This window comes from Mustela lutreola, chromosome 1 (genome assembly GCF_030435805.1).
Source record: "Mustela lutreola isolate mMusLut2 chromosome 1, mMusLut2.pri, whole genome shotgun sequence".
In the NCBI taxonomy this organism is placed as follows: domain Eukaryota; kingdom Metazoa; phylum Chordata; class Mammalia; order Carnivora; family Mustelidae; genus Mustela; species Mustela lutreola.
In genome coordinates this window covers 173,708,977-173,720,066 of record NC_081290.1, presented here as the reverse complement: position 1 = coordinate 173,720,066, position 11,090 = coordinate 173,708,977, and the positions used below count along the sequence as shown (strand labels likewise).

General features: G+C 36.6%; 1 pseudogene; it reads left to right on the top strand.

Moving 5' to 3' along the window:
• Positions 1 to 5,019: 5,019 nt before the first annotated feature.
• On the top strand, positions 5,020 to 5,136 carry LOC131822939 (U6 spliceosomal RNA; annotated as a pseudogene).
• The last annotated feature ends 5,954 nt before the right edge of the window (positions 5,137 to 11,090 follow it).

Below are 11,090 nucleotides of genomic sequence, written 5' to 3'. Positions count from 1 at the left end.
GGTGTCTGGGTGGCTTCCTCCATAAGTGTCCCTTCTTTTCAGGTCATGATCCCAGGGTTCTGGGATGGAGCCCCACATCAGGCTCTCTGCTCAGTGGGAAACCTGCTTCTCCTTTTCCCTCTGCCCTGCTTATAGTTCCTCTTCCTGTCTCTCTGTCTGTCAAATAAATAAAATATTTTAAAAAAAGAAAGAAACAAAATGTTTTTAAAAGGTTTTTTTTTTTTATTTATTTTCTAGGGGTGCCTGGATGACTCAGTTGTTTAAGCAGATGTTTGCCTTTGGCTGAGGTCATGATTCCAGTGTACAGGGATCCAGCCCTGCATGGAACTACTTGCACCCCAAGGAGCTTGCTTCTTCCTCTCCCTTTGCATGTGATTACCCGCGCTTGTGGGTTACCTCTCTCCCTCTCTCTCTCTCGCTGTCAATAAACAAAATAAAATCTTTTACTAAATGAATAAATAAAGTAAATATTTTGAAATGAAAACAAGTTCAAAATAAGATAGAGAAGACCTACACAGCTAAAAGTTCATTCAGAAAATCTACTATTAAAGAAGTCAGTATGACACAATGTTAATATATCAAAAGATTTGAGCATGTACTTTACAGAAAGGGTAATCCAAATGGCCACTCATATATAAAAACTGTTTATCTTTATTATGAATCTGGAATTAAATTAAATTAAATTAAAAATAAATTAAAACCTAGAATGACATACTATTACACGCTTACCATATTGGGCAACAGTGAAAATGTCTTGCAAGAATGTGAAGGAATGACAGTGCACATAATAAAAACATATGAGGTAAATTGGACAATATTTAGAAAACTTAAAAATTTAAAAAAAAAAATTTGGTCCATTCCTAGAAATACAACATGGAACTAAATGAATATTTTCACCAGGATATGCAAACAGATGATTATAGTTATTTCATTCATAACGGCAGATCAGTAGTGGTATATTTGCACAATGTTACATTAAATAAGAGAGAATATTAACAAACTGGGAGGAGGGGCTAGGTTGTTATCATAAACAGATCTTCTATGGTGCTAATTATGTTATATTTCTCAAAATCTTTTAGTTAAAAAAGTTTTCAAATTTATATCTAGATAGATAGATAGATAGGTAGATGATAGATAGACAGATATCCCAGAAGCTGCAATGCTAGGCTAAGACCAGGCTTTAAAGGGCTTTTCTATGCTCTACTAAATACTTTAAACCATTCATTATATCATAGCTCAGTGTTCAAATCTCCATTTGTTTCCTCAGTTTCCTAATATTTATCTTAAGGTGACCTGATCCAGACTTTTGATCACCTTTGTCTAAATATTTCTATTTTAACAAAGTCCTTTTGAACACTCAGAGACTAAAACTTAGAAAAATACTCTGTTATCTCACTAGAGTGGAAAATATATAGTTACCCATTAACTAATGATATCCATGTCTACATTAGATCCATGACATTTTTAATTCTTGGGAGCTTTTGGTTAAATGAATTTTTTAAGCTTCCTTTAAATGAAGCTTTAAGCCATCACCACATGAATAAAATTAAAGAACTAAATGAAAACAAGCCAAGTATTTACAGAGTAATAGAATGTGCAGTGGAAAGAGTACAATTCTGAAATCATAAAGCCTAAATTAGTGTGATGCATCTTTACTAGCCATGTAATCATAAACCAGTTATCTAAATGTGTTAGCCTCAGTTTTTCACCCATGAAATGGTGATGATAATACTTATTATGCAGAGTTGTTGTGTGGATGTAATGAAGCATGGAGCATGAGAGTCTCATATTCCATGCTAAAATGATAGCTATTTTTATACTTTTAATAATTCTAATAATAGTAATTAAATTGTTCAAAATGATAATATTCATTTATATTGAGGCATTGTATTGAGGATATATATTCCCTAATTCAATATGAATCTCATTATGAATAATAATTATCATAATAAATATGCTGATTTTTCTTCTTTTTAGGGAAGTATCCTTTACTGTTGAACATAAAGAAACCTAAGCAAGTCTGTCTTATTCAAGATTTACATGCTGCTTTCTTATGAAACTAGATTATAGAGTTGTATGAAATAAATTCATGCAGTTAAGACATTTATGTTTGGAAAAATGGGTGGTGAGTTTAGTATTTCAAAAGAAGATTTTAAATTTAAACCTTAAAACTTTGCTCTTTCAGCCTTATTTATAGACCATCCTTCATGCTTCATAAGTACTCCTTCATTGTAAACTAATAGTTTTTGTCACAGTGTATATAACTAAAATGGATTTTATATTCTATTATTTCAGAGTTAGTTGCAGTTTCTACTTCCTTACTTCCTTTTTTGAAAAATAGATTAATTCTACAAAAAGTTTTTTCCAGTTTTATTGAAAAATAATCGACATATTATAATTTGTAAATATAAGAAATGGTTTCTTATAACATTGCAAACTTTTAACATTGTGTAAATTTTGTACAATTTGATAAATTGGCATACATCTGTATTGCAATATAATCTACATAAAAATGTTAATACATCTACTATCTCATATAGTTGCCACTGTTTTTTTATGCATGTATGGTAAGGAATTAAGATCTACTCTCTTAGCAACTTTTATGTATATAGTACAGTAGAGATAAACTTCAGAGGTCTTGTGGGTTTTGTTCCAGACCGCCTCAATAAAGTGATTATCTCAATAAACTAAGTCAAATTATTATTATTATTATTTTTGGTTTCCCAGTGCAAATAAAAAATTATGTTTCCCAGTGCATATAAAAAATAAACACTATACTGTACTGTTCGAAAGCATTATGTCTTTAAGGAAAAACAATGTATATACCTTAAGTAAACTAGTTCTGAGTTTTCATTGGGTCATAATTACTGATCACAGATCACCATAACAAATACAATAATAATGAAAAAACTTGAAATATTGCAAGAATTACCAACATGTGACAGAGAGACACAAAATGAACAAATGTTGTTAGAAAAATGGTGGCAGCAGACCTCTTTTATACAAGAGTGCTATAAACTTTCAACTTGTACGAATGTGATATATGCAAAGTTTAATAAAGGGAAGCACAATAAAAATGTATGTATATATTATTAACTATGATCATCATGCTGTACATTAGATCCCCAGAACTTTTTCATATTATAGTTGCAAGTTTGTACCCTTTGACCACCTTATTCCACCCCAGGTTCACCTCTTGTCAACTCAACTCTAAGTTTCCATTAGTTTGATTTTTCTTCAGATTCTGTATGTAAGGGATATCATAATACATAAATTAAAAATATATATATAAAATCTTTGAAATATTTCCCTTAGTATAATACGTTCAAGATCCATCCATGCTGTTGTAAATGGCAGTATTTCTTAATTTTTCATGGTTAAGTAGTATTCCATAGTATATATTTACCATACTTATTTTGTTCATTCATCCATTAATGGATACTGAAGTTATTTCCATCTCTTGCTTAGAGTTAATAATTTTATAATGAACATAAGAGTGCAGATATGTCTTCGAATAGTGACTTCTTTTCCTTTAGATATATACCTAGAGGTGGGATTACTGAATCATATGGTAATTTTACTTTTAATAATATGAATAATCTCCACACTGTTTTCCATACAAATTTATATCCCTATCACTGTGCATAAGTTCCCCATTTTCCCCAATATTTACCAAAATTTGTTAGTTATAATTTTTTAGTAGTATATATTCTAATAGTAATATCTTGTTGTGTTTTTCAGAGGTAAACAACAACAACAACAACATAATGACTTTGCCCTGAGTTTTTACGTTGAGCACTTTTTAATGCTCCTGTTGGTCATTTATATAACTTTTTTGAAAAAAAAAGTCTATTGAGATCCTTTTGCTATTTTTTTAATTATATATTTTTTTCTATTTGTATCTGTTGGTTATTCACCTCTTTTCAGATATAAGATTTGTAAGTATTTTCTTCCATTCTGTGGATTGTGTTTTCATTCCCCCCTTTTTTTGGCAATGCAGAAACTTTAGTTTGATGTAATACCATTTATTTATTTTTGCTTCTTTTGCTTGTGTTTTTGGCCTGGTATCCAAAAAACTATTGGCCAGACCAATGTCAAGGAGAATTTTTCCTATGTTTTCCTTTAGGAAATTTAGTTTCATGCATCACATTTAAGTCTTTAATCTATTTCAAGTTAAGATTGATGAGTGATATAAGGTTCCAGTTTCATGCTGGTTTATGTGACTATTCAGTTTTAAATATCACTTATTGAACAGACTATCTTTACCCATTATATATGTTGGCCCCTGTCAAATATTAGGTGACTGTATGAAAGGATTTATTTCTGGCCTCTCAATTCTGTTCTACTTGTTTATTGGTCTATTTTTATGCCAGTATACTTTATTGTTTTGAGCATGAGGGCTTTGTAGTATAGTTTCAAATCAAGAAGTGTAATTTCGCTTCTTCATTCTTTCTCAGAACTGCTTTAATTAATTTGTTGTCTTTTATGGTCTCATATAAACTTTAGGATTCTTTACTTACTTCTGTAAAAAAAAATATTGGATATTTTTTAAAGATTATTTATTTATTTATTTATTTGACAGAGAGAGATGACAAGCAGGCAGAGAGGCAGGCAGAGAGAGAAGAGGTAGCAGCTTCCTGCTGAGCTGAGAGCCTGATGCAGGGCTCGATCCCAGGACCCTGGGATCATGACCTGAGCCGAAGGCAGCGGCTTAACCCACTGAGCCACCCAGGCGCCCCTAACATTGGATTTTTGATAGGAATTGAATTTACAGATGGTTTTTAGTAGTATGGACATTTTAACAATGTTAATTCTTACCATTCATAAATATGAGCTATCTTTCCATTTATGTCTCCTTCAATTTCTTTATCAATGTCATAGTTTATGGGGTACAGATCTTTCATTTCTTAGTTAAATCTTTTACTAAGTATTTTATTATTTTTATGCTATTGTGAATTAGATTGTTCTCTTTATTTTTTCAGATAGTTCATCATTAGAGTGTTAAAATGCTCCTGTCTTGTGCTTACTTTGGCAGCACATATACTTAAACTGGAATGATGCAGAGAAGATTAGCGTGATCACTGAGCAAGGATGACATGAAAACTATTTAAAAAAACGAAACAAAACAAAATTCTTGTCTTTTATATATTGATCTTGTATTTGGCAGCTTTATTAAATTTGTTTATTCAAAATTTTTTGTGAAGTTTTTAGGATTTTTTTACATGTAAGTTCATGTTATCCAAAAAAAGAAAATTTTACTTCTTCCTTTTTTTCTTTTGGAGTCTTTTATTTCTTTGTGTTCCTTGTTTCTCTGGCTAGGACATCCAGTACTATGTCAAATGAGAGTAGTGAAAGTGGACACAATTGTCTTTTTTCTGATCTTTAAGGGGAAAACATTCAAACTTTTTTGATTGAATATGAGATTAGCTCTAGGCTTGCAATATGTGTTTTTTCTTTAATGGATTTTTTAAATTATTTTTAAAAATTTTTATAAACGTTTTTATCCCTAGGCGTACTGGTCTGTGAATCACCAGGTTTACACATTTCACAGCACTCACCATCACTCACCATAGCACCTGCCCTCCCCAATGTCCATATGCCCACCATCCTCTCCCAACACACCTCCCGCCAGCAACCCTCAGTCTGTTTTTTGAGATTCAGTCTTTTATGGTTTGTCTCCCTCCCAATCCCATCTTCTTTTATTTTTCTTTTCGTACGCCCAAAACCGCCTATGTTGCATCTCCCCTTCATCATATCAGGGAGATCATATGATAGTTGTCTTTCTCAGATTGATTTATTTCGCCAAGCATAATACCCTCTAGTTCCATCCTTGTCATCACAAATAGCAGGATTTCATTTCTTTTGATGGCTGCACAGTATCCCATTGTACATATATACCACATCTTATTTATTGATTGATCTGTTGAAGGACATTTAGGTTCTTTCCATAGTTTAACTATTGTGGACATTGCTGCTATAAACATTTGGGTGCATGTGCCCCTTCAGAATGCCACGTTTGTATCTTTAGGGTATATATCCAGTACTACAATCTCTGGTCATAGGGTAGTTCTATTTTCAGCTTTTTGAGGCACCTCCACGCTGTTTTCCAGAGTGGTTGCACCAGCTTGCATTGCCACGTACAGTGTAGGAGGGTTGCCCTTTCTCCACATCCTCGCCAGCATCTGTCATTGACTGACTTGTTCATTTTAGCCATTCTGAAAGATGTGAGGTGGTATCTCATTCTGGTTTTGATTTGTATTTCCCTGATGCCGAGTGATGTGGAGCATTTTTTCATGTGTCTGTTGGCCATTTGGATGTATTCTTTGCAGAAATGTCTGTTCATGTCCTCTGCCCATTTTTTCATTCGATTATTTGTTCTTAGGGTGTTGAGTTTGATAAGCTCTTTATAGATTTTGGATAGATACTGGCCCTTTTTCTGGTATGTCATTTGCAAATATCTTCTCCCAGATAACTTCTGACAGTCATCTTTCGCTTTGTTAACTGTTTCCTTTGCTGTGCAAAAGCTTTTTGATCTGATGAAATCCTAATAGTTCATTCTTGCCCTTGCTTCCCTTGCCTTTGGCGATGTTCCTAGGAAGAAGTTGCTGCTGCTGAGGTCAAAGAGGTTGCTACCTGTTCTCTCCTCAAGGATTTTGATGGATTCCTTTCTCACATTATGCTTCTTCATCCATTTCCAGTCTATTTTCATGTATTGTATAAGGAAATGGTCCAATTTCATTTTTCTGCATGTGGCTGTTCAATTTTCCCAACACCATTTGTTGAAGAGGCTGTTTCGTTTCCATAGGACATTCCTTCCTGCTTTGTTGATTATTAGTTGACCATAGAGTTGAAGGTGTATTTCTGGGCTCTCTATTCTGTTCCATTGATCTATGTCTGTTTTGGGGACAGTTCCCTACTATCTTGATGATGACAACTTTGTAATAGAGCTTGAAGACTGGAATTGTGATGCCAACAACTTTGGCTTTCTTTTTCAATATTCCTCTGGCTATTCGAGGTATTTTCTGGTTCCATATAGATTTTAGGATGATTTGTCCCATTTCTTTGAAAAAAATGGATGGGATTTTGATAGGGATTGCATTAAATGTGTAGATTGCTTTAGGTAGCATAGACATTTTCACAATATTTGTTCTTCCAATACAGGAGCATGGAACATTTTTCCATTTCTTTGTGTCTTCTTCAATTTCATGAGTACTTTAGAGTTTTCTGAGTATAGATTCTTTGTTAGGTTTATTCCTAGGTATCCTAGGGTTTTGGGTGCAATTGTAAATGGGATTCACTCCTTAATTTCTATTTCTTCAGTCTTGTTGGTATAAAAAAAAATGCAACCAATTTCTTTTCATTGATTTATATCCTGACACTTTACAGCATTTCTATACAAGTTATAGCAGATTTGGAGTGGAGTCCTTTAAGTTTTCCACATACAGTATCATATCATCTGCAAACAGGGATAGTTTGACTTCTCTTCTGCCGGTTTGGCAAAATTTGGATGCCTTTAATTTCTTTTTGTTGTCTGATTGCTGAGGCTAGGACTTCTAGTATGATTTTGATTAGCAGTGGTGATAACGGACATCCCTGCCGTGTTCCTGACCTCAGCGGAAAACTATTCAGTTTTTCTCCATTGAGAATGATATTTGCAGTGGGTTTTTCATAGATGGCTTTGATAATATTGATAATATGTGCCCTCTATCCCTACAGTTTGAAGAGTTTTAATCAGGAAGGGATACTGCACTTTGCCAAATGCTTTTTCAGCATCTATGGAGAGTATCATATGTTTTATTGATGTGTTGTATCACACTGATTGATTTGCAGATGTTGAACCAACCTTGTAGCCCTGGAATAAATCCCAGTTGGTCGTGGTGAATAATCCTTTTAATGTACTGTTGAGTCCAATTGGCTAGTATTTTGGTGAGAATTTTCGCATCTGTGTTCATCAAGGATATTGGTCTGTAGTTCACATTTTTGATGGGAACCTTGTCTGGTTTTGGGATCAAGGTGATGCTGGCCTCAGAAAAAAAAACAGTTTGGGAGTTTTCCTTCCATTTCTATTTTTTTGGAACAGTATCATGAAAATAGGAATTAATTCTTCTTTAAATGTTTGGTAGAATTCCCCTGGGAAGCCATCTGGCCCAGGGCTTTTATTTGTTTGGAGATTTTTGATGACTGTTTCAATCTCCATACTGGTTATGGGTCTGTTCAGGTTTTCTATTTCTTCCTGGTTCAGTTGTGGTAGTTTATATGTCTCTAGGAATGTATCCATTTCTTCCAGATTGTTGAATTTGTTGGCGTAGAGTTGCTCATAGTATGTTATTATAATTGTTTGTATTTCTTTGGTGTTGGTTGTGATCTCTCCTCTTTCATTCATGATTTTATTTATTTGGGTTCTTTCTCTTTTCTTTTTGATAAGTCTGGAAAGGGGTTTATCAATCTTATTAATTCTTTCAAAGAACCAGCTCCTAGTTTCCTTGATTTGTACTACTGTTTTTTTTTTTTGTTGTTGCTGGTTTTTTTGTGGTTTTTGTTTGTTTGTTTCTATTTTATTGATTTCTGCTCTGATCTTTATTATTCCTCTTTTCCTGCTGGGTTTAGGCTTTCTTTGTTGTTCTTTCTCCAACTCCTTTAGGTGTAGCCTTATGTTGTGTATTTGAGATCTGAGAGAGAAGCGTGGTTGCACACGTCTGTCACTGCACTCCCGAGGAGAAAGTCTGCGGAGGGCGCAGCACGCCTCCCCAGAGAAGAGAAGGAGCCGTTGGCCTTGTGGTCGGGAAAAGGACGGGAAGCAGGGTAGCCTGCCATGGCAGGAACAGCAGGCCGGTGGCAAGACAAGTGTCACCGGCCATCTGTGCGGAGAGACAAAGCCTGGTTCCTAAGGAGACATGAGGGGACGACTAGGGCAGGGACGTGTGCTCCACTCTGAGGAAGGAGTCTGGGCAGAAGGCAGGCCTGTCCTGTGCCTCTGGTCCCAAGGGGACAGCATCACCTTGACTACCTGTCCGTAGGGCAGACTTAGGCTAGCTACAAGGTGCCATGCCCGGAACTAGCAGAAACAGCTCCCTCGAGAAACGGGCAGTCACATGCCATATTCCTCCAACATGTGACAGCGTTTTCGGTGGCAGGGGGTTTGCGGGGGAAGGAGTGGGGACAATCCCCAAAGCTCCCCATTACAGTGAACGGGCAGTGTTCAGGGATCCTGTCACCTCTCCTTTCCTGTGGGGAAAGCACTGGTCTTGTCCTCGAGTCCGCCTGAGGTCCAGTTCCAAAGGCCAAGCGTTGCCTACACCGGGAGATTGTAGTGTGCATAGAGTGCCGTCTTAGGCCACGCACACTGCTGCAAGGTTGTGACTGTGTCTGGCCAAGATTTCAAGTTTGCTAGTAAAGGTATCACGTTCTCCTCAGACTTGCGTGTGACTTAATCAATATATTTATATATTTCTATTTGAAGAAGAAACTATTTGATGCAGCAAATCCACGTTGATTAAAAATTACCAGATATGGGGCTCCTGGGTGGCTCAGTGATTTAGGCCTCTGCCTTAGGATCAGGTCATGATTTCAGGGTCCTGGGATAGAGCCCCACATCAGGCTCTCTGCTCAGCGGGGAGCCTGCTTCCCCCTGACTCTCTGCCTGCCTCTCTACCTACTTGTGATCTGTCTGTCAAATAGGGTAAATAAGATCTTTAAAAAGAGAATTACTAGGTGTGAAATACATCGAGGGTATGGGAAGGAAAATGATTTCACCTGATCTGACTAGGAAGTGGTTGAAGCCTGAATTAAAATGCTATAAAAAGAGTAAAGACCTGGGAAATATATGGGGAAAAAATCCCTAGAAAAACAGCAATAATGACTGGCTGCTCTTTATTGATCCAGATCCTGTGGTAGGCAAAGAAGAGCTGGTTTTAGCCAGAGGATGATCTCCGTTTGTCGTCATGATCTGGCATTTCCTGCAAGTCAGGCATGGGGCTCTTCACTAGAGCTGCAAATTGTGGGGGACCATCACTGTACCTTTTCTCTTCTGAAGGGGAATATGGGCATGTCCATGGTGCAGTGTGACAGGCTTTACCACAGGGAGAGAAAAGACTGCCAAGGGTCGGTTGGAGCTGGGAAAAGCCACGTAGGAACAGATTTTCAGGGGAGGTGATAGAAAAGGGCAAAGCGAAGAATAAGGATGAATGTGTCAAGATTCAAAGTGACAGGAGGCAGCACAGTGCATTCAGGAAACTACAGCAAGTTCATGATAACCGACAGCTGATATGGCAGCATCACCTGGGGATGGAGGCTGAGCCCCAGGGTTAACACTAGGGTGAGATGGTTTGTATACTATGCCAAGGAGGTGAGGGACTACACTGTGGGGGCACAGGGAGCTACCAGAGGACTTCAAATATCAGAATCGTAACCATAATAGAGTATTTAATTGCATCCTAGCTTTCATCAAGGGTAAGGTGCACTATAGTTTATGTTCGACCCAGAAAGAGAAATGCTGTCAGTTAAACTAGGATATGTCCTCAACTTCAAGGTGAGTGCCACTTTAAGAGATATTAAAATGGGGGCGGGGAGGACAAATCTTAGTACAAGTAAACTGTGGTACTAGAAAAATTAAGAAAGGTCGAACACTTGGATCAACAAAATAAGTGATTATTGCTTACCATGTGCACCCAACTATATTAAGTCTTAGAACAAGAGACATTCTCATCTTGATGCCTCGCAGCTGTTAGACCCAAGGTACAGAGGGCAGTATCCAACGACCAGCAGGCCCCAAGTGCCATGTGCAGACTCTAAGAGCAACTGCCTTTGAGAGAGGAAACGGTTGAGAGTGGGCTTTCTGAGGTAGAGAATTATTAGCTAGGAACGTGGGAAAATTGACACATAATCTGAATTGATGCCCGTACATGACAGAGTTGGTGAAACTTCCCTTCTCAGAGATCTTGAGGCTCCTCAGAAATGTATTTTTCATTTTGGACGGAACATTCAGGATAAATATGATCTGTTAGAGTTCCTGGTTCTCTCATCAGGACTGTTTCTTAGGCTTCACTGGCACAAGAAAAGGGTTTTGATAGTCCAGGGTAAATCCTGACAAA